Here is a 24,970-nt window from a genome sequence, read left to right on the forward strand (position 1 = left end):
ACAATCCTGCTGAATGGAATGGCTGAAGGATGTCATTTCTTCCCAATATACCACATTTAAATATCAGTAAATGAACTATAGACATTTCAAATTATATCAGCATTTAGGAAAGCACAGATGAAGGAGCTTTTTGGTAATTATGACGTAAAATCGAAATAAAGTTTGTATTATAATACTTTTCTTGATGATGCGCAAATGATAAATACGATTTTTTGCGCTCTATATAGCTTTACCATTAAAACTGCAAACCTATGCAAATTCGGCGACCATTTCAAAGGAAAATAAACTGTTTGTAGAGGACAGCAACAGTGCTCCATAATGCACCACCAACTACATACCACACCCTTACCACTCTCCTTCTGAAAGGGCATAGTACCTTAGCTGCACGTGAGCTTTTTGTATGATGCTTGGAGCTTTCACAACCCCGATGACTTCAGTGACATAACATTAATGGCAGCACCCCTGCCCTGAAAAATTGACTGGGTGTGAGTGTTTGATTGGTTCAGATGCTCCGTCCATCACCACCCCCTTTTGTACCACTTTGTTCGCCATAAGTTAGAAGGGTATGCTCAGACGTGAGTCCCTTGCTCACTTTGCCACTGGATTCAAGAAAGCCCGGCTGAAGACGGCTGAAATGCCAGAAACCAGTCCTCGGAAGCTTGTTTCCGGTCCAGGGTAGGCATGGCTTGGCAGTTCGGGCTGGACTGTTCCCATGAGGCACAGGTTCAGACTGATTTGCATATGGCAGAGTCTGCTAAAGAACGTGATGGATTAAACCCAGATCTTGACTGCGTGTGAGTGTTTGATTGGTTCAGATGCTCCGTCCATCACCACCCCCTTTTGTACCACTGAAAAATGTGCCAGCACCACTGGGGCCAGTACTAAAAAGAAACCTAAAACATTACTGATTGTGTCGAAAATAAGAATTGAGAGATAGAAAGTGGCGAGAAAACAAACAGATGCTGGAAGATGCATCTTACAACATTTACAGAAATCGCATGCAATCGCCAAGACATCTCCAAGCTGATAAGGTGACTCACAAGTAAAGCCAGGGAGTGGCTGTCACCGACCGGGTCAAAGGTTACGCATTGGGCGCGTGGGAAGGATGGCGGGAAATTATGCAATCTTTGGACCAAACCCCACATGCCAAGCCACTTCGTGCTTGGAAGCAGGCAGGCCTCCTGACAGCACTTTACATTCCTTAACGTGAAGGCAGGTGGCGCTCGATGAGAAACAGAAACAGCTGAAAGCGAACTTGGAACATTCCTGTCAGTGCTGAAGATAAATGCATTCCTCTGCCGAGCCTCACTGCAGTGTTGATAACAAGTGGGCTGGGGCGGGGATTCCACATGATCAGCTACAAGGGTGGACTCCTTTCCAAGAGAAAAACACAGCCATTTGTTTTTTTAAGAGTCGGAACCGCAGGTGCGGCTGGTGACATTTGAAAGTGGTGGGCGTAAACTAATTTGCATATTGCACCGCAGCGAGCGAGCCCGAACCACCTTGCATCCATCCATACATCATTCATGCATCCACCCATCCACCCACCCACCCACCCATCCTGCATCCATACATCATTCATTCATGCATCCACCCATCCATCCACCCATCCATCCTGCATCCATCATTCATTCATGCATCCGCCCACCCATCCATCCTGCATCCATCCTGCATCCATCATTCATTCATGCATCCACCCATCCATCCTGCATCCATCATTCATTCATCCACCCATGCATCCTGCATCCATCCTGCATCCATCATTCATTCATGCATCCACCCATCCATCCTGCATCCATCATTCATTCATCTACCCATCCATCCTGCATCCATCATTCATTCATTCATGCATCCACCCATCCATCCTGCATCCATCATTCATTCATGCATCCACACATCCATCCATCCACCCATCCATCCTGCATCCATCATTCATTCATGCATCCACCCATCCATCCTGCATCCATCATTCATTCATCCACCCATCCATCCTGCATCCTTCCTGCATCCATCATTCATTCATGCATCCACCCATCCATCCATCCACCCGTCCATCATCCATCATCCATCCTGCATCCATTCCTGCATCCATTCATGCATCCACCCATCCATCCATTCATCCTGCATCCATCATTCATTCATGCACCCATCCATCCATCCACCCTGCATCCATCATTCATTCATCTACCCATCCTGCATCCATCATACATTCATGCATCCACCCATCCATCCATCCATCCATCCACCAATTCTGCATCCATCCTGCATCCATCATTCATTCATCCACCCATCCATCCTGCATCCATCCTGCATCCATCATTCATTCATGCATCCACCCATCCATCCATCCATCCACCCACCAATTCTGCATCCATCCTGCATCCACCATGCATCCACCCATCCACCCATCATCCATCATTCATTCATCCACCCATCCATCCTGCATCCATCATTCATTCATGCATCCACCCATCAATCCATCCACCAATTCTGCATCCATCCTGCATCCATCTTTCATTCATGCATCCACCCATCCATCCTGCATCCATCATTCATTCATGCATTCACACATCCATCCATCCACCCATCCATCCTGTATCCATCATTCATTCATGCATCCACCCATCCATCCTGCATCCATCATTCATTCATCCACCCATCCATCCTGCATCCATCATTCATTCATGCATCCACCCATCCTCCCATCCATCCACCCATCCATCATCCATCATCCATTATCCATCCATTCCTGCATCCATTCATGCATCCACCAATCCATCCTGCATCCATCATTCATTCATGCACCCATCCATCCATCCACCCTGCATCCATCCTGCATCCATCATTCATTCATGCATCCACCTATCCATCCTGCATCCATCATTCATTCATGCATCCACACATCCATCCATCCACCCATCCATCCTGCATCCATCATTCATTTATGCATCCACCCATCCATCCTGCATCCATCATTCATTCATCCACCCATCCATCCTGCATCCATCCTGCATCCATCATTCATGCATCCACCCATCCACCCATCCATCCACCCATCCATCCTGCATCCATTCCTGCATCCATTCATGCATCCATCCACCCATCCATCCTGCATCCATCATTCATTCATGCATCCACCCATCCATCCATCCATCCATCCATCCATCAATTCTGCATCCATCCTGCATCCATCATTCATTCATGCATCCACCTATCCATCCTGCATCCATCATTCATTCATGCATCCACACATCCATCCACCCATCCATCATTCATTCATGCATCCATCATTCATTCATGCATCCACCCATGTATTTATTCGACACCAATTTCACACCTTAGTCGGAACATCATCTTTATTTGATTTTTAAAATATCTATTTATTTAACACCAAAGAAAGTCATGTATAAATGTTTATGGTTCATAAGAGGCTCGAACCTGGTTTCCCAGCACCAAAGTCGGCCGCGCTAACCGTCAGGGGTTATGTACCCGGGCTATGTATTGACCAGCCAATCCTGGCGCTGTATGCAGCGCTAGGATTGGCTGGGGGGGGCACCATGACTCCTCGCCCAGTCGCCCTGTGTAACCCCGGGGGCTGCGGCCCACCCCCTGGTCCTCTCTTCAAGGGGGAATTCACACGAAAACGATCTGCGCATGCGCGGGCATGTTTGTGCCCAAAAATACACTTGCGCAGCTGCAGCAGGCCCATCCACCCCACCCCCCCCTGCGCACTTCGGGAAAGCCGGGTGTCTCCCGGTTTCCCGGCCAGCACATAGCGCGATTTTTTTTAAATATTTGTATTGGGCTTCTAGTGACGACGCGGTAGGTCCATGGGGCTTAGTGGGGCTACGCCCCTACGCCCCAATGGACGCACCGCGCCTGCGGAACCGGCCTCGAGGTGATACTAAATAGGACTGTAATAAAAATGGTATGTATTCCTTTATAGCATCACTTTTCTTTCCTTATTTACTTTAATTATGAGTCAGGGACCATCAACTCAGCTCTAGAACACATTTAAACGTATTTTCTATTTATGTTTGCTGTTTGGTTGATGTACAGATAAGGACTAAAAATACCAGTTTTAAATAATTTGGCTTTTTTTCTGCACTGCCTTGGACATTAAAATACCTGTGGGGCCGGTAGTTAACCGGTCAGGTGGTAACGCTCTCAGCGAAGGCTCTCCACCCCCCCCAACCACCCCTCTCCCCTGGCCAGCAGTCACACAACTCAAAAAATTACACGCTATTACTACAGGTTTATTGCCATGTTATTTTCCCAGATCTAATGGTCAAACCATCATGCACACTCAAATCTCTCCACCCCATGCTGAGCTGCCAGGTTGGAGACAGCAAGCACAGGCTCCCAGCCTATCTGGGAGCGCGAATTCAGGCCGCTCGGGCCAATCGCGGCACTGCTGTCAGCATGAGAGCAGCATCTGGATTGGCCATAGGGGAGACTGGGAGCCTGAGCTGCAGTGAGGAGCAGAAGAGCGGCAATGCAGCTGGCGGCAGGTAATGGCGGGCACAGAAACGGGCGAGACATGCAGGACAATGGTTTATACTAACTGAGCCTGAACTCTGAAATCGGCGCCGCCTGACTCTAAAATGGCGCCTGCGGAGGACATAAGGCCTCGTGATAACTCCGGGCCATCTCAACAGCCAGTTCCTCGCCAGGGAATCCTGTCCTATACTGCGTCCCCCCTCTGAATCCAGGGGCACTCCTATAAGACGCATCGGAGAGTCGGATGACCATAATTACAGACCCCGGTACGGGAAACACTTGAGGCACTGCATTTGTGGACCACAGACTCTTGGACTCCCTGACTTTTCCTTCTGTCCTGCCCGCCATTTTGCTGCTGTTCTCTGCCGTTTTTTCCCTGGTCCCCGGCCTGTCTTCTTGTCCATTCCTTCGTCTTTTACCCTTTTCCCTTGTTTCCCCCTTGATGTTCCTCAAATGTTTCTTCCCTTTTCTGCATTGCATTCTCTCCTTACCCTTGATTCCCTCCCACCCTCCCTTGGTGTTGTGACCACGTCCCCCTTACGACCCCACTTAAAGGAACTCTGCCTGAGGATATCTACTATGTGTGTATATATTTGTATATAGGGATAACTCTAATCACTAGTATATGCAGTGGACCTTTGTACCATCCACCGTTCCTATGTGACTCTTAAAGTATATCCATTCGTATCCCTTCCCTGTGTATATAGAGATAACTCTAATCCCTAGTATATGCAGCAGACCTTTATACTATCTACCATTCCTATGTGACTCTTAGAGTATATCCATTCGTATCCCTTCCCTATGTATATAGAGATAACTAATCACTAGTAGATGCAGTAGACCGTTGTGCTCTCTTCCATTTCTATGTGACTCTTAGAGTATATCCATTCGTATCCCTTCCCTATGTTTATAGAGATAACTCTAGTCACTAGTTTATGCAGTAGACCTTTGTACCATCTACCGTTCCTATGTGACTCTTAGAGTATATCCAGTCATATCCCTTCCCTATGTATATAGAGATAACTCTAATCACTAGTATATGCAGTAGACCTTTATACTATCTACCATTCCTATGTGACTCTTAGAGTATATCCACGTGTATCTCCTCCTTGTGTGACTTTCCATCTTGTACATTTGCAATTTTTTTCCGTGTGTATCCTTTTTGTAACGCATGTAATCCTAAATCCTTATGTTTTTCAACTGGTGCTCATGTAAAGCGCTCTGACACCTTCGGGTAAAGTTTGCGCTATAGAAAATCGCATAAATAAATAAATAAATAATTTCTTTTATTTTTTTTGTATATTCATCTGTCTCCCCTCCCAGCCTGCTCCGCCACTCTGCCCTGATACCAGACGCTACTGAACCCTACCAGCGACTAATGTGTTCTACTGGTTCTGGCTGCTGCATATGGGATTGTGTATGATCTATACAGCTGAAAAGTCATGGAGGGGAGGAAGGTGTGGTGGGGGGTGTGCAGGGCCGACTGCCTGTTTAATCCACCAGTCATTCCCCCAGTGGAATAAACGAGCAGTCGTGCCCAGCACCCAGCCCCCAACAGAGGCAGGGTTTGAATGTATAGGGCGACTCATGGTGCCTCTGCCCCTTTCGCCGGCTTCCCCAGGTAATTACAGCCAGATCAGCCGCTGCTTTAGATGAGAGAGAGGGAAAAAGAGAGAGGGGAAAGGGAAAAGGAGAGAGAAAAATTAGAGAGGGTGGAGGGAGCAGGGCTGGTTGAACATTTTTGCCATGGTTGCTTTTAGTTCCCAGTCCGGCCCTGTAGGAGTGCACTGAATATGAGGGGTGCAAGTAGGCGTTTAACCGAGCATTCCAAACCTAAAAGTAAAATTGGCAAAAAAAAAAAAAATCGCTATATGTGTTAGGCTTTAAGGTTTCCAGATCAGCCCCATGATGGCACAACACCATTCACCCAGCCCATTGGTGTGTGTTAACAAAAACAGTCCATTCTGGGACTTGTAAATTCCATTGTATGACAGCAGAAGTGGCTGCTTGCGAAGTGCGATTGGCTGGAAGCCAGGTTTAGCTGAAGGTGTCATTCATGACATGGAGGCGTTTGGCAGCTACATTCACCTGCACAGCACCTATGCCAATGGTGCCACGTCCACTATGCAGGCCGCTTTGAACTGAGTAAGCTTTCATATGCTGCATCTGATAGCGGGGCTAGGGATGTGGTCCGCGACAAGCTTCACAATTAGAGATGAAAATTGACCCTCCACGTAATCGCTCACTTATAGAAGAGTTGCAGGTGGTATATGAGCAGTTACACACAAAATGCAGGCCTGGTACTGCTCCTTTTGCTATGGACAGCAAGGGGCTGCTTGATGTTTTGCAAGGGGTCTTAGCATTCGATCCTAATTTCATCTTTTAATCAATGTATAAAGGAGCCTGGGAGAAGGCTTGTCGATAGACCTCATTAGCTTTAACTAACATTAAAAAGCAGACGAATGTTAAAGAAAGAAAACTTTCTTATTGGACTTCCAACATCTCAAGGTCCATATTTATTTACTTAAACGTTTAATAAAGCACGTGATTTTCGAATTGTGTTCCGGTACTAATACACACTGGATATTATCAAAGAACACTACAGACAGATAAAGACAGATCAAAGCCAAAATAGTCCCCCGTCAATAACCAGGCCTTCATTTGTTTCCTGAAGGCATAAACTTTTGAATCATCTGCAACAATCACCAGGGAGATATATTCAGTCTTCGCCAACTGAGGAGAACAATGTAATTTCAATGTGGAATATAGTTTGAAAAATTCCTACAGTTTGGGTTAAAAAAATGAGAACGCACTCCAGAAAAATACATTGATTACTAAGCATGAAGGTTTGCAGTTTTGAGATGTGAACATGAACAGAGATATAAAGCATTGAAAGAACAAACAACTCACAGTTGTTGCTTCAGCCTTGCCTCAATCAATACATTTTGGATTCTATGATTTATTGCGTTAGTTTTTTGTAAAATGCAGGGTAAAAATGGTACTATCAGCCCGAGATCGCAAACCCCCCCACACAATGACACTGCCCGCCCCGCTGCTTTTGTGCAACTTCTCTATGGTCCATGAAGAGGATGTGACTAATGTCCTCCTCACCCTCAAAATCTCATCCCCTCCTGGATATGTTTGCATTTCCAGGGTCATTAGCCCTGTACCACTAAACTGGATAATCACTTCACCAAATTCATCAACATATCCATAGTCACGAGAGCCATCCATCCTAATCTCAAACGTGCAACCATCGAACCACTGCTTCATTATACGCTTATAACCGGCACAAGGATTCCAGAATTCATGGTTGCCAATCAAGTCTCCTCTTACTTAGAGATGAAGAGCCCAATTTTGAGTCTGGCAGGCAGGGTACTCTATTGCAAACGCAATGCAACAGAGTACCCTGCCCACTAAACCCTCGGTCCAACCACCTCATTTAGAGACAGGGAGGACTCACTTTTTAATCGATGGAGTCCCATTGACTCTGTTGATGGAAACTTGACAGCCTAAAGGAGTAAGAGCCATCAGAGGAAGAACATTACACCTCCCGCATTTAGGATGGGTGGTGTAATGTCCTTATTTGTCTGTCCACTTTGGGTGGCCAGGACATTTTTGGCTTTCAAAAAAAACTTCTGCTTTCGGAGTTTGTTTCTGAAAAACGCAAACATTTAAAATGTTTGGTTAATGGCTGGCAAACACGACCCTGGCTGTCCACCAAGCTTTATGTGCATTGAAAGGGTTCCTTTCAATGTGAGACCATGACCCCAAGCCCAGTGGCATAACAAAGGCTCGTGCAGCACCTGCAGTGCAGCAGGGGGGCCAAACTCCAGGGGGGATCCCTCAGTACAGTAACCTCAGGACAGTAGCCTGACCTGAGAGCTCCTGAGGGAGTTTGAAGGGGGGCACCCTCAGGTTTTGTTACGCCGCAGCCCAAGCCTAGCGTCCCTCTCTAAATTTGATGGATGGTGGTCCATCACGACGGCAGCAGTAAGGTCCTCCGCCACCAGTACCGTCCGCCGCCACCAGTGCCGTCCGCCAAACTCACAATTTGGCGCCAGCTATTGTCTCTGTAATATGCAGTTAATGTTCTAAACAAAATGCCGCCCTGTAAACAACCTTGCTAAAACTTGGGGAAGAGCTACTAATTGCCCATTATAGGGGACCAGCATGCACACCCCTACAATTGCTAAACCACAAAGTGTAATGTGCTGATAGATCTTACACTATTAATCGAGGTTCCCCTGGTCCCTAGAAATTGCTCTCAGCCAGTGAAATGCAGAGCCTACATTTCTGGAACCACCTTCATCCAGAGCAGATTTCCTCTAATATGATATTTTCTTGTTAATTCTTTTTTTATGTGTATTGTATTTTGAAGTCATTGTAGAATATTCCAAACAACAAGCACAAGTTAAAGAAGAAACGCAGGGCTGGGTATATCTTATGAATTGGGTTCCGCAAGGGAAGCCCGGGACTGGAGCGTCCTGGTGACATCAGAGCTATGAAGGAGAATGATTTGTGTGACACTTGTAGCTGGGTCATCACCTTGAATTCTTGGAAGTGTAGTTGCCCCTTCCTATGCATAGTAATCAGCGTGGCTCGACACTTGCATCCCATCAGCCTCATCACTCACCGTGTGAACTTGTGCAGACAACAGAGGTGCCAATCTTAGGGTAATTATCTTACACCTTGGAGCTCTCAGACTCAGGATTAGGCAGCCCGGGGTTCTCAAGAGTCCCAGCTCCATGCTAAAGTAGCTCATCCAGTCAATGCTTTTCGTTGCATTCTGGGATTCGGAGTCCTGTTTTATCCCAAATAAAAATCAGCGCCACAAATTCCAGACCAGAATGTAAGAAACATATTCTAATAGATGAGCTAATCGCGCCTGAACCTGGGAAACGTGAAAGCTCTGAATAACATCACAAAAGTAAATATATCATAAATCTCCAGAAGAAATAATATAACAAAAAGTACCATAACATAACGCTAAACGTCTCTCCCCACGATACTGGCACTTACAGGAGGCTTTTTGTGAGAGTGTGCGTGTGTGTAAATATGGGCTTAGCTAACAGCAATTATAGTGGATCGTTTCATAGGCGGTGTAAATTATGTCTTGAACCTGTCAGGGCAACTCCCTCCAATCCCCTCTTTATTTACCACACACGCCTCTCGACAGGCAGGAGACGACACATGAGCGGTCTCTGCTCGCAGAATAACCTGTCTTGTCTGGAGAGTTCTCCTCAGCAGCCTTCCTCTGTCCATGCTGGGCTGCACATGCCCAGATAAGGCCATGAAATCAGATCTTCGTCTCGAAAACAATCATTAAGCTGCACCAGCAAGCCCACATCATCTGCCAAGATCCAAACACACCACTTCAAGCAAGGTCAGTGAAAACAAAACACGAAACAGGTGTTCACCGTCTCACAGTGGCTCAGCCCTTCTCAGAAGTGATGCTCTTGCAGGGGCATGTAGGGAAAAACTCGAGGTAACAAAAGGAAAGCAAAAAGACTGAAACAACAAGTTTAAATGCAAATTTGATTTTTCAATCTTAAAAAAAGGTTGGCAGTACAGAAAAAAACCCTGCTTTTTTGCCACACGTCCTCCTGGGCACAGAAGCAGAGAGGTACAGGATAGAAGTGCTAAATGTGAATGAAAAGTAAGGAAGGGAGAATCTAGCAAAGCAGATACAGAGTCTAGAAGAAGAAAAAAAAGCTGGAAAGAAGGGAGGCGGAGAAGGAAGGGCAGGCACTGGTTTTACCCTATTACTTCCCCTTATTTTGAAAAAGTAAATAAAATGTGAATAACAAGGTACTCCGAAAAGAGATTAAAAGCTGATATGTATTTTTCTAATGATATGTATTTTTCTAATGCTTTCCTTTTCTACCTTTTCAAGTCCTCGTGCCAGTGTTACACACCGGATTGTCCTGGTTGGAATGCGGGAAACACCCCCCATGCCCTATCTCTATCACACTTGGTCAGGCCAGCCCCCATAGCCATGTAAATAGAAGAAAGACCATGGGGCAGATCTAAAAGAAAGTGCCGCAGCACAGCACCGCAAGCCCTTTGGCTGCGCCACGCTGCAGCACTTACAGAGCACAGGAATGCGGCACATCTACAATGATATGATGCATTCCTGTGCTCTCCCCTGCGCTGGCGCAAAAACAGCTGCCATGCGCCAGCGCAGGCACCCTTGCACCATGGTGCAAGGATGCCTTCGTCATGGGGAGATTGTTTTTGTGCAGGAAGGGGCACCTTCCTGCACAAAAACAATCACAAAAGGAATTTTCCTCTTTCAATGTGTGCTGTAGAATGCAGCACGCATTGAAAGAGGAAAAAACGAGGAGAAATGAAAACATTTCTCCTCTTTGCGCCTCGCTACGCCACCCCAAGGGTGGCGTGGCAAACTGACGCATTTCCAAGTTTAAGATTTCTCATAAATCTGAACATATGTCTGGTTTCATGAGTGTTGCGTGGGAAAACCCACAGCAACACTCATGGAACTCCCCTTTCACACAAAGTGCTGCGTGTAAATGGGCAATATTTACATGGACAGGAAAAGCCACGCAGGGTGGCTTTTCCTGACCTTGTAAATATGGGGCAAAGAAATGCGCTGCCAGTGCATCACAAAAAGTGACATGCTGACAGCACAAGGGGCTTGTAAAACTGCCCCCACGTCTGTAGTCTATGTAAGGTGATGCAGTTTGAAGCAGTTTACTTTTGGGGAAACACAAGCAAGCTGACAGACGAAACCGAGAGACTGATATCCCCCCCCCCCCCCCCCCCCCCCCGCTATGCTCGGGCTTTACAGTCCTTTCTGAGGGAGTCCTTGCTTGTTGGGATAGCTTCAGTATAACAATATCGCCCTGCCCACCGATGTCGACGGGATCTTGCCATAAAAAGACACTTAAGACAGTCTCTGTTATTATTTCACTTATTTAGCACGAGTATTTGCCTACAAGTCCCAGCATGCTTAGTGATGTTGACTGAAGAACCAGGACTGTAAATTTCACTCTCATGGTAGTGGGGCCAGTCGGGAGCCGTCAACCTGTATAGGCTGAGGATTTTGTTCCATCCTAACAGTGTTCAGTAGCAACCCTACTACGTCTTCTAGGTTCATCATGTGCAATGTGCTACTCCATTCCAGGTTTTTGCTTTACGTTCTGGTACTTGTAGTCTTGTTTTTTCCATTATAGAAGAGGACTATATGTCCTAGAACTTAAAGGAAACATTTGCCTGGAGCAGCACATCACACATAGACCTGGGAAACTTGGCATCTATGAAGTAGGTAATCTATAACTCGGCTTTTGGGCCTCATCAACATCCTTACGTTATGAGTGAAGTTGGATAGCCAACACAAGTGTCAGTCTTTGGATGTGGGTCTTGGAGTTCATTCAGACACAGTTTTGGGAAGCCCTGAGGTCTCATGTTCCTGTGCGCCACATGTGAGTAATGTAGGGAAAGTTACATATGTAACAAGTAACTCATTCATTGCTTGGCTTTTGGGTATGTCAAGAACCTTACATAGTGAGTGGAGTTGGATAGCCAACACAAGTGCCAGTCTTTGGGTGTCGGTCGTACTCTGGAGTTCAGACTCTGTTTTGGCAAGCCCTAAGGTCCCATGTTTCTGTAGGCCACATGTGTGTAGCTCATCAATGTGAGGTTCGGCTTTGCTTTCTAGGACATGTTGTCCTGTTTGTCCCATGATAAAATCAGGACTGCAAGTCCCTGAATGCATCATAAAAACATGGACTTTCTAAGCGAGTCACGAGAGGATTTGAGAAACCGGAGAGTGAAGTTCAAAAACTCGTTTCAAAATGCTTGACACATTACATTTTATTTACAAACAATGTGTTTGATTTAATGACAATCATAACTTGTGTCTTGATAATGTTTTTGACGAAAAAAGTTTCAAAGTGGTTAAATTCCTGAGATTGCATACTTTTTTTAATAAAAAAAATAAAGGAAGTACCATGTTCTGTGCGACACTTTCAATACTATTTGCCTTTTTAAACCTACAACGCACTGCATTCTGGGATTTGCAGTTTTGCCCAATTATGCCGCCATGAGTGTGAGGCTACTCGTTCAAGAATGCAGACAACTGTTGGCTAGAAATTATGGGTAAAACCCAAGGCAAGTGGACAGTGCCACACATGACATTGTCCACTTGAAAACTCCTAAGAGAGAAGCTTTCTAAATCCGTCCATCCGTGTTCTCAGTGAATGTCATATTGGATTGGTCTAGGGCGAACAGATGGCTCCATGTCACTGAGGCACCAATTTTCAATTTATGGACTTTGCTTTTAGATATAAATGTCTTTTGGGACTTGTAGTCGTGGTCCATTATTATTGAACCAATTAGACCAATACAACTCAGGATAATGATATTTAAAACCAACGTTCAAGAATGCAAATGTGGTGTCCCAGTGACATGCAGCCATCTGGTAGTCCTAGATTACTCATAATGTAACCCCCTAAAAATTGACACGAACAACTGCAAGTTTCTATGTATGGGATTTATATAATGGAGACAGAGCTATAAATCCATGGAATGAGGAGAACGAAGGGTAGGAGAATAGAAGGGGGGGTCAGGTCAGCAGTATGGTATTCTTAAGGCAGCAGGCACTCTGATCATGAAGAAACACACTTCCAAGGGTAGTAAGTACTGCATTCACACTCATAAAACGCCAACTATATGGTGGAGGGGATGGTGAGGGGCGGTTACAGTGAGAGGAATCTGGATTGGGTAAAACAGGAGAACTACAGGTACTAAATGCGGGTATCATGCAGTAATTACAATCAAAGTGGTGAGAAAAAATGAGAATGGGACACCACAGAGCAGTAGGTGTAGTGAGAAAGGGATGGCTACAACTGACCACGAAAACCAGATATTTGCATAGCAACAAGGCGAGGCTTGGGGACATGGGCCTGTGCCTGGTGGATCTCCACTGGGAAGAAGTTGCACACTTTGAGTATAACAAGAGATGGCCTGGATGCGCGACTTCGCTTTCCTGTATTTCAGGATTTCAGTTCTGCCAATGCTGCTGCTGCGCTCCATGCTTGTTCCACCTGATCACTGGCTGCCAAGTATGGAGCTGCCTGTAGTTGGGGGTCTTGTAGAATCGCCTGCTGGTCTTGAGTGTAATATAAGTGGACAGCAGATGCCCTGGGAGGTCTCTGAGAGTCAGTGGGACTCTGTCATGTATTCAGAGATACTTGAGGAGATGGACTGCTGTGCTCCAGGGGTGTCCAGTGGGTCGCTTGAACGCCGGCCAGGGGAGCATTGCCTACATTGTGATCAGCAGCATAAGCATCTGGGCATTTGCTCCACTTCAGAAAGAAAGGTTTCAGACCGAGGCAGTGCCAGCTGGAATCAGGTGGTATCCAGTTTGTGTGTGATGGTCCTCCTGAAGCTGTGGTTTGTGTCTTTGTGGAGGTGCCTTGTCAAGCTTCTCGAGGTCACTTTTGACAAGCATTTTTGTAAACGTATCTAGGACGGTATTTAAATATTCCCGATTCATACCCTTATGTGGTTATAACAAAACATATCCTTATAAAGGCATAAGAATCATATCCATATATAGTCATAGCCAATGCAGTCCAAATACGGCAAGGCTACTCCCATAGACTCCTAGAAAGTACAACGCGTTCTTTAAACAAACCAAGCCTCCAGCAGCCAGGGAATTCCCCCTGCTTTTGTTTTGATTTGAACAAGAACTCCTGGAGTCCAGAAAGAACTGTAAGTTCTTAGTGACGTCTTATGTCCAACCTTACGTCAAACTCGGCACCTTCCAGGTATAAATATACCAGCATTTGCCTTATGCAAACACACGGTGGTTTGGAGCAGAGCAGCTATCTACTTGCCCGACGCCCAGCTGATGCGAGTGCCGAAGGTAGCCGACCCTCCCATTGACGCACTGAGAGAGACGCTGTCTTTTCTCCTGCCGAGAAATCCAGCTCCAGTGTTTCCAGTCACCCTTGCGGGTTGCTAGGAGATCGAGTCCTGAGAAAGAGATACAAGACCTCCTTCATTCTATAAACCAAGGTATGGACCTGATTAGATCCTTAGAGAATTCTTGATTCAGATTCTTGGCAAAAACTAACTTAACTTAAACTGCAGCTTACTTACTCCTTCCCACGTACTAGGCTTAGGTTAGGTACACCGGGGTAGGCGTATCTTAGAAGCACCAGTTGAGTACGTTTAGTCAATGATTTTATGTATGTATGTATTTTATCCATTTTAAGTATCATATGGCTCAGAAACCATATCAATGCTTTTACAGTATTATTTCATAATACTCCTTTTACTGTACGCACTTTACTTCATGACAAGTATTGCAATTGTGGCAATTCGCTTCTCTTGCACGAGAAAGAGGACTGCTCAATAAATAACAACTTTTATTGAAAACGCCCGTCTCTCTATTTCTCTGCACTCTGGTGAAACTAAGCATGCACGATTGACTGAGTGAAATAGCTGTCTATTGTTTTCACACGACTCTGGAGGTATACTCCTTGTTCTGGAGGGAGCAAAGTTGTCATGTTTATGCGGTTGTCAGAAACTAATCCCTTCTTGTCTAATCTGGAAAGTTAACTCCTTCTTGTTCATTCGAGAAAGTTTCTAGTGACCTCTGAGCTAGCTGGCATTCATAATTAAGTCTAACACATTCAGTAGAGACCTAGTCGACCCCAGTCCTACGTATAAACTATTGTTTGTGTTATTCCAATGCGCAGAGCCTATTGTGAATATAGGAACTACACTACAGCATCTGCAAACCTGTTGAAGTTTGCAGCCATTTGCATTAAGTAAATATTCTGTCTTGTTGGGGTTCATCTTGAAGGAGATTGTGATTGTAAAGTACAAATAACCAGCAGAGCTTTGCACCTTGACTTTGCCATTATTCTAGTGATTATAGTCACTTTCTTTACAGATCAAGTCCATTTTCCCTGCTTGCTTGATGCAGCACCAGTCCTGGCAGTGAAAATATATGCCTTAATCCATGTTCAGGAGTGACTTATTCCTGGAAAATCATGACTGAGTCATTCCTAAACCTGTAGTAAGATACAACTGCTACTCAGAGAAAAAACACACTCTCAGACGTAGCACCTACAACATGTCACATGCCTTCAATAGGTGCAGCACCTGCGACAAATGCTCCACCACAACTGATGATGACGACCCCATACTTTTATCAGATACGGCACATCGCAAGCTTGTGTACGACTATATATGGCTATCAATTTGGGTATATGATACAAAAAACAAGTAGCACCAAATATAAATAGGCATCTCACATACAGAAACTATGGGTTCAAAAGTCATACCAGAGAATGCGCACAGCCAAGATGGCAGCCGTATCCCTCAGATTTTAAAAAGTGAGCAGACAAATTTCCTGCAATAACTCTATTTCCCCATCACCTATGGCTGCTCCCTCAGCATCCCACCTCATCTCTGTCGTATATCTTAACACTCGATCGCTTCCCAAGCATCAACTCAAGGTTTTTCAACTACTCGACAGCAGTAATGTTGACATTCTTTTTCTCTCCGAGACTTGGCTCACAGACGACTCCATCCCCGATATCCTGGCGGCCATTCCCTCAGGCTATTACATCCTACAATCTAACAGGGTGACGGGCAGAACGGGTGGTAGGGTTGCTGCTATCATCCGTTCCCAATTCCACTTCACTAACTTAGTAACTACCCCAATCCCAAACTCTGACATTCTCACGCTAAAATTCACCTCCCCTCAATTGTCTTTTATATGTGTCCTTGTTTATCGTCCTCCTGATAATATGCCTTTATTCCCCTTACATTTTGGCAATTTTATTTCTCAATTAGTCATTAACTCTGCTAAAATCCTTATCATAGGTGATTTTAACTATTGGCCAAAGGACCCCCGGGAAAGCAGTCTGTCCGCTGACTTCACAGATCTGCTATATGGATTGAACTGCAAACAGCACATTTCAGTTGCGACCCATATTAAAGGACATACTCTCGACCAAGTATGGACGGCTAACCTTGACATCTCTCCGTCCTCAATCTACCCTTGTACTTGGTCGGACCACTTCTTCATTTCTTTCACTTTAAATCTTTCTTTACCTATCCGCCCCCCTCCCATTGTTAATCTTATGGCACGCAACTGGAAGCGAGCTGATATTTCTCAGTATCATTCCATTCTGCTTAACACAATCCCCAGTGAATCTCCTCCAACTAGCACTCAAACAGCCTTCCTTGACAAATGGCTGACACAGGCAAGCGACGTGGTCGCCCCGATGAGAGTCATTAAAACCAAACGCCCGCACGACGCTCAGCGTTGGTATACCGACCAACTTAAACAGAACAAATTAGCTCTCAGACAAGCTGAGCGCAGATGGAGACGCAACTACGATCCCTTATTGAAAATCACCTACATTGACCTACTAAAATTGTATAAAAAATCCATTCTCTTGGCCAAAACTTCTTATTTCTCCCAGAAAATTCTCCGTTCTGCTTCCAAAACCAAGGACATCTTCTCAATCGTAGGAGAACTGTCTTTGCCCGACCGTATCACTGCGCAACCTCAACCCTCACAAGTTCTTTGTGATTCACTCAATTCATTTTTTATTGAGAAAATCTCTACCATCAAAAACAATATCCCTTCCCCTTCTCCCTCCAGCGTCTGCTCCTTACCTCCCAAGAATCCCCGCTGCCTGTCAGAATTCCCCCCATCTCTCAGACTGAATTCACTTTCCTGTTACACGCAGTCAGCTCTGGTTCCCCAAATGACTGCTGTCCCCCTCAAATTCTAAAAGCTGCGTTTCTGGCCTGTCCAGGTCCCCCCTGGCTCTTCTCAATGATTCACTTGCTACAGGCTCTGTCCCCGATGCTTTCAAACAAGCTGTCGTTCTGCCCATACTTAAAAAACCTGGTGCTGATCCATCCGTTTTGAGCAATTACCGGCCTATCTCCCTCCTTCCCTATCTGGGGAAGGTTCTGGAGACTTATGTCACCCGATGCCTCAGCGCATTCATTGAAAAATCCTCGTTTTTCGATGACCAGCAGGCTGGGTTTAGACCTGCCCACTCTACCGAAGCTGTCATCGTGGCTGTGATGGATGCGTTGAGACAAGGCGCCGATAGGAACCTCACCCAGGCCCTTGTTCTATTAGATCTGTCTGCAGCTTTTGACACGGTCGATCACGATATTTTGATCGACCGTGTCAGAAATGCAGGCATCCAGGGCTTGGCTCTAACTTGGATCAGTTCTTTCTTACACCATTGCTCTCAATCGGTTCATTTATCCACTTTCTCTGCTCCCTACTCCTCACTTTCCTGCGGTGTCCCTCAAGGTTCTGCTCTCTCGCCCCTTCTATTCAATCTCTATATGCAACCTCTTCTAGCTTCCCTCCGTCATACTCCAGTAACCATCTTCAACTATGCGGATGATTTACAGCTAATTTTCCCCATCGATTCCTCCTCTGCCTCTCGTACCAACTTTCAGTCTACTATGCTTACCATCTCTGAGTGGATGCATTTCAGACAGCTGAAGCTCAATCCCAGCAAGACGGAGCTTGTATTGACAGGAGGTTCCTCCAACCCTTGGGATTCCAGTTTCTGGCCCCAATCCCTCGGCCCCCCACCCTGTCCTGTCGATACCGTGAGGAGCCTTGGCGTGATTATCTCTAGTGACCTGTCTATGAGACCCCAAATCAACGCCGTCACTTCTGCATGCTTCTACCATCTGCGCAGAATTGGCAAAATTCGAAGGTTCCTCACCACAGAGGCTCTTATACTTGTGATCATGGCCGTTGTCACCTCTCGTATCGACTATGCCAACTCCCTATATGCTGGGAACCCTGCTTACCATCTTCATCGGCTCCAGCTGGTGCAAAATCAGGCGGCCAGACTGGTCTCTCCACAGCCTAAGCACCAACATGTCTCGCCCCTGCTGAGGAGACTGCACTGGCTCCTGGTAGCCTCTCGATGCATTTTTAAACTGGGATGCACTGTCTTCAAGTCACTCATTGGTCTTGTTCCTGATTTCACTTCACGCAGCCTTAAATGCTACACTCCCTCTAGGAATCTTCGATCCTCTGCTCACAACTTCTTAACTAGTCCTAGGTTCAAACGGAAAAAAACATGGCGGCTCCTGTTTTTCTTTCCTTGCTCCTTCTACCTGGAACTCCCTTCCCTCCACTATCCGACTGTGTCCTGACTATATATGCTTTTGTAAACTCCTCAAAACCCATCTTTTCCAGCTAGCCTACAATTAAACCCCTATGCCTTTCTGTCTGCTTTGTCTATGAGCGCCATGAAACCAATTGGTGACCGTGCGCGGTAAAAAATCTTTTAACATAACATAACATAACATAACAAAGGGTGATATATTAGAAGGATATATTAGAACATTGGAATGTTGGCATCCCTATTGAATATCGGGAAGCGGCTCATCGACAATAATGGCTGGCGTAGATCTCCTGCTCCACCATACCAATGTGGGTACTGTCTATTTGTTCTCCCTCTTTATTTTAGAAAGTTTTACCTTCAGAGAAAGGAATGTTATAATAATGTTCTAACAGTATGATACCTCTTCTGCCTCGTCTGCACCTCGGGCATATAACCCTGGTTCATGGCCTTTAAAAACGATATTAGCTTCTGCAAATGAAACCAGAACATCAGATTTCCGATTAATCCAAAGGAGGTCAATCTTTACTATGTAGCATCTGTCATTTACATTTAAACACAAAAATGCCAGGGTAGTGAAAGTGACGTCACACACCGTTTCACACCCTCTGACATCAGATGGTTGATACTTTACCCCATACTTCAACATTCTGCTATGTGTTGCTAAGAGCCTAGAGGAAAGGCGGGGAGTGAAAACTGCAGCAAGGAAACAAGGCTTTAGAGCCCTGTATCCTTCCTATTTCTGTCACTGCCACCATCTCCCCTTCAGCTATCGGGAGCAGGGGCTGTGCCAGGAGCCCCAAGAGCCAGGACCTGCTTTAGAGCTGGTGGCGCCTGGTGCGGCAATCATTTTTATTTATTTATTTATTTAAAATGTTTTATGTAGCGCTGCTGGACCCGAGAGTATCAGAGCGCTTTACATAGTGATGACACCAGAACATAGAACAAGTATATATTCAGTAAAATGTACAGTTGGAAGTCCACAGGAAAATTAAAATAAAATAAAATGTACAAAGCGTTAAGAAAGTGATAGGAGTCAGGAGAGCAGAATAGAGGCGGGACGGGGAGAGTTGAAAATAGCGCCAAAGAAGGGGATGAGGAGATTGTTCAGATCATTAGGGTCGGCAGTGGGGTTTTTAAGAATGGGGGAGATTTGACCTAGCTGAAGGGAGGCAGGAACGCAGCCAGAAGAAAGTGAGGAGTTGATGATAGCGGTCCTAATTGGGGCAATGATGTATTTGAGTTCTTGAACTAAGTGGGCGGGGAGGGGGTCATTAGAATGTGAGGATGGTTTGAGTTTGGAGATGATGTTGATGGTAGTGGTTTCAGAGGTTGGATTAAATACGCTCCATTGGATTAAATACGCCCATGACCTCCTCCACGAATTCCCTCATGACCACTGGGCAAAAGTGTCTCTCATCTCTCCATAGACACTATCTCACACACACTTAATTTGTTTTAAAGTGCTGGTAAAGGCTGATATTACTAATAAGAATGTATATCTACCCAAACAAAACCTCACCTTCTAACCTATTTTATGCAGCCTGCATGCAGCTCTTTGATGACACTTTGTAGCAGTTACTGTTCTATATTAGGATTGTATTTTACAAACTACGGTAACAAAAGGATCTCTGTGACAAAAGCAGTATTCCACTCAGTTATCCACATAAAATACAGATCTGTGACGGTAGGAGTTCTTTGCAGCAGGCATATTAACCCTCTGCGCTACTTTATGGCAAGTGGAAACTACCACTAGATACAACTCTGATCTCTCTCTCTAGCAGGAAGACAGGACAGGAAGGAATGTCTGTGCATGCTTCATTCTGACGTTGACATTTCAGCAAAATCCTTCTTTTCAAGGCCATCCCATAATGAGGCAGGGTGAGAAGGGAAGCTGTAACACTGTCAGCGCCAGACTCCATGTTTCAACTGTGACCAGTTGCATGAGGCTCCCGATCATTAAAGTTTACAATGTGCATGGACGAGGCTGTACAACCTCACAGGACCTCTTGTGAAGGGGAATTCACACCATCACAAGGAAGGCAGCCTCCCAGGGGCTGCTAGCAGTTAATCCGTGCTTCCACGCTTTACTGTCAGATGAAAGAGGAGGTTAAACCCATCAGCTGGAGGAGGGTGGGAGTTAAAGGCCTGCTTGGGGGAACAGGCTCTGGCATTTCTATGTCAATTACTCTTAGCCACACAGTACCAAGTGTCCCGGCCTTTAACAAGGTGCTCGTCATCCACACGACTTTCTTCCCATTGCCATCAAATGAGTCATTTCCCTAAATGAAAGCCCCTCCCCCCAAAAAAACCTCTTAAAAACTACGCTGCCCACCCCCACCCGTCCGAGCATTCTGTGTTCTGTGATCATAGATTGCTTTCTTTACTTCTGTAAAAAGTACTTTGAAATCGTAATTAACTCCCGAATATTTTTGCGTGCATACCATTGATTCCACATAATCTCCAAGTCACATTTACTCGCACTCGTTTTATCGATCTCTGACGGATGAGAGACCGAATACACCAATAAACTGGTTCAAAGTTGTTTTGGTGCAAATGGGCACACCAGTGCTGATTTGTAACGGGTAAAGCTGGAGACCAGATAAATGGCTGTCTGAAAAGAAAGCATAGAAATGTCCAGACTTAATGCATCGCCTGCAGCCTTAAAATTGTCTTTTTGGGTCTGGCGTTATCCAAACCTTTTGATTTGACTAAATTATCAGTGTAATGTCAGTGGTTGATTCGTAAGTAATTAGTGCTGCCGCCCAAAGTTTTGACCTGAAGCCAGGGCTACTGAAAGGGAGGGTGCTGAATACCAAGGGAATTTATTCTTGATTCCCCTCATGCCTCTTCCAAGCACCACTAGCTACTCCTTGCTCTTTAACTCACTGTTCTGGCTTCTTTTATATCTATTCTTTCTCCCATTATCACAGTTTTCCGTCTTTGTCTTTCTCCTTCTTTCCCCCTTTTGTGATTTTCTCTCTCTTGTTCTGGATTTTATTTATTTATTTATGCGTTTTTATATAGCGCGGACTTTACCCGAAGGTGTCAGAGCGCTTCACAATAGGAACAGTACTGATACATGAGAACATTACAAGTGAGCAAAATACAAAAGCAAACGTTACATTAAATGACGCAAAAATGACAATCGTGAGCCAACAAAATACAAGAGGTAGCAAACGGTGCATTACAAAAGTGACAATCGTGAGCCAACAAAATACAAGAGGTAGCAAACGGTGCATTACAGGAGGAAAAAGTGACGTGTGCAGGTTACAAAAGCGTACAAAATATACATAGAGGTATAATACTGTAATATATGGAGGATACTCAAGCACAAGAACAAGCGTTACGTAGGCACTGGTGGCACTTGTGCAGGTATCGAAAACAAACAAATTTAAGAGGTAGAAAACAGTGTGTTACAAGAGAAAGTGACGGGTGCATGTTACACATGAGTCCCAAACACAGGTAGAAGGATAATACTGCAATAAATGGCAGACTCTCAAACCACAAGAACACACTGGGAAGACACTTCCATAGTCATGCAAAGTAGATTTTTCAATTATTGAAGGGCTTCCTTCAGATAATAGAGAGGGCATGGATTACATTTGGAAGTGTCTTTGATCAAAGTTTCTTTGAGAAAAATGAGTGCTGCAACCATCGGCTACAAATTAAGCACTGTGTAATGTACTTCATTTTAAAGGCTTTCAGCCAGCCCTTTTCATCCATTGGTTTGTGATTGTGTCTTTCACATTTTTCTTCCACCCACTGCAGAATACAGCATGGGACCACAAGTGACCCCTCTTCAGCCACTGAGTAACATCACTGTGAGTGATGGCATTCTGTTCTTTCATGAGCAGCACTTAGTAGTTCCATTAAGTACCTGAGTCCACTATGGCAATGTGTGCTTTTTCAGAAAAAAATATATTTTTGCTTCACCCATTTTTTGGGGGGGATTAATGAGGGTCCATTAGCTTCCCCCAAAAAGAACATTTTGCAAAAACCATGGGAAATCACAACAAACCCTGACAAAGACAAAACGCTGGCGACCAACACCAGGCCTGTTGACTTACCAATACTTGTTATTTCATTGGCCCAAGTTCATGCACAACAATGCAGTCAGTAGGCACAAACCAATGTGCTTCTATCAAGGAAATAAATAAATAAATAAAAAAAGGGATCATGAATGTAGTATATAGGGCATTGATATGCAGAGGATGTGGCCTAAGGGCCAGAGTGATCGACCTCTAACTGGGTAACTGGGTTCAAGTCTCGGCAGGGATGCTCAACATCCTGTGACTCTGGGCAAATCACTTAATCTCCCTGTGACTAACTAAACTAATGTCCGTCTGTAAAGCAACTGGTGCTCATGTAAAGTGCTCTGATACATTTGGGTCGAGTTTGTGATGTATAAAACAAACAAAAAATATTTTCATGGCTATAGGACAGAGATCTAAAACCCAATTGGCTTAAGCTCTCACTCTATCAAATTAGCGAGATACAGTGAAATATTAATTTTTATTATAAATTTACCAAAAAGTAGTTAAAGATAATGTGGATGTGGGATACAAAACTAGCTCACAGCATATATACCTAACCTCATGATATAGCACAGTAATACAATGTGTGCTTATTCAATATCATTTGCACAATTGGAAGCGGATATTTGTTTCTTGAAAACACCTAAGGCCTGTATATTATCCTTTCAGGTAGAACGTATACAGTTTATCATGAGTGCAATAGGATTTATGGAGTGATGACGGTGAAATTATTTTTTTAAATAAATGTTTTTATTAGAGTTTTGTAATAGACATAAGCATAGCACTGCACAAGAGATCACTAAACAAGGAAATTCAGAAGTAGGCAAATGGCGTGGAACACAAAAGACTAGCGGCAACGAAAGTGTCGAAGCATGTCGTTAAGCCAAGAAGGCTAACGCCACGCTCTGCCACTTCCAAAATGCAGGGCTGCACCGTATTTACAAGGTCACTGTGCTGCCCTTCAATTCCCCCCTAAGCTGGCGCTAAATTTAGCTGTCTATAGCTCCAACACCAGCTCGACAGTGCAAGGGTGCCGGCGTTGACGGGAGTGATTGTTTATGTGAAAGGCATTTTGCTGTTTCCATGTGTGCTGCACAACGCAGCACACATGGAAACAGCGACAACGAGGAGAAATTAAACATGTCTCCTCGTTTCGCTAGGGTAAGTCCAGGTTTTCCCTGGGCTTAATTTTGGCGCTGCCTCATATATACAAAAGGGGGTGGTGATGGACGAGCATCTGAACCAATCAAACACTCACACCCAGTCAACAGATCTGGGTTTAATCCATCACCGTTCTTTAGCCCACTCTGCCACCCCAGTTCAGACATGGCCATATGCAAATCAGTCTGACCCTGTACCTCATGGGAACAGTCCAGCCCGAACTGCCAAGCCATGCCTTCCATGGACGGAAAACAAGCTTCCTAGGACCGGGTTCTGGCATTACAGCCGTCTTCAGCCAGGCTTGATTGAATCCAGTGGCAAAGTGAGCAAGGGACTCACGTCTGAGCATACCCTGCCAACTTATGGCAAACAAAGCGGTACAAAAGGGGGTGGTGATGGACGGAGCATCTGAACCAATCAAACACTCACACCCAGTCAACAGATCTGGGTTTAATCCATCACCGTTCTTTAGCCCACTCTGCCACCCCAGTGCAGACATGGCCATATGCAAATCAGTCTGACCCTGTGCCTCATGGGAACAGTCCAGCCCGAACTGCCAAGCCTTGCCTTCCATGGACCGGAAACAAGCTTCCTAGGACCGGTTTTTGGCATTACAGCCGTCTTCAGCCAGGCTTGCTTGAATCCAGTGGCAAAGTGAGCAAGGGACTCACGTCTGAGCCTACCCTGCCAACTTATGGCGAACAAAGCGGTACAAAAGGGGGTGGTGATGGATGGAGCATCTGAACCAATCAAACACTCACACCCAGTCAACAGATCTGGGTTTAATCCATCACCGTTCTTTAGCCCAGAAAAGGCATATCCAGGGCCACTGGAAATATGCGGCAGGAGAGGGTCATGTTGTAAGGCAGGGTTGAGTAAGTTATAATTATAAGTCAAGAAAATACATATTATGCGGCATAATGCATCACATCTTGTAACAGTATTACTTATTTATTTAGTCATTTTTGAACTTGGAAACACTCTCCTGGCATTGGTTGCAACTCATTAATGTTAGTTTACTACCCAAATATAGCAAGACTATACAGATAGGTGACAAGTCAAGCTTTGCAAAAGGCCTTCCATTTTGCGGCAACACAAGCCACTAAATTGTTA

At 45.1% G+C, this 24,970-nt stretch overlaps 1 long non-coding RNA gene across 1 annotated transcript in view; it reads left to right on the forward strand.

Moving 5' to 3' along the window:
- Window positions 1-9,686: 9,686 nt before the first annotated feature.
- Window positions 9,687-24,970, forward strand: part of LOC144753851 (uncharacterized) — a 146,056-nt gene continuing 130,772 nt past the window's right edge. Inside the window, exon 1 of the long non-coding RNA XR_013594565.1 lies at window positions 9,687-9,886. This is a non-coding gene — a long non-coding RNA (uncharacterized LOC144753851). The remainder of the gene's footprint in view (window positions 9,887-24,970) is intronic.

This window comes from Lissotriton helveticus, chromosome 5_1, assembly GCF_964261635.1.
Source record: "Lissotriton helveticus chromosome 5_1, aLisHel1.1, whole genome shotgun sequence".
Taxonomy (NCBI): Eukaryota; Metazoa; Chordata; class Amphibia; order Caudata; family Salamandridae; genus Lissotriton; species Lissotriton helveticus.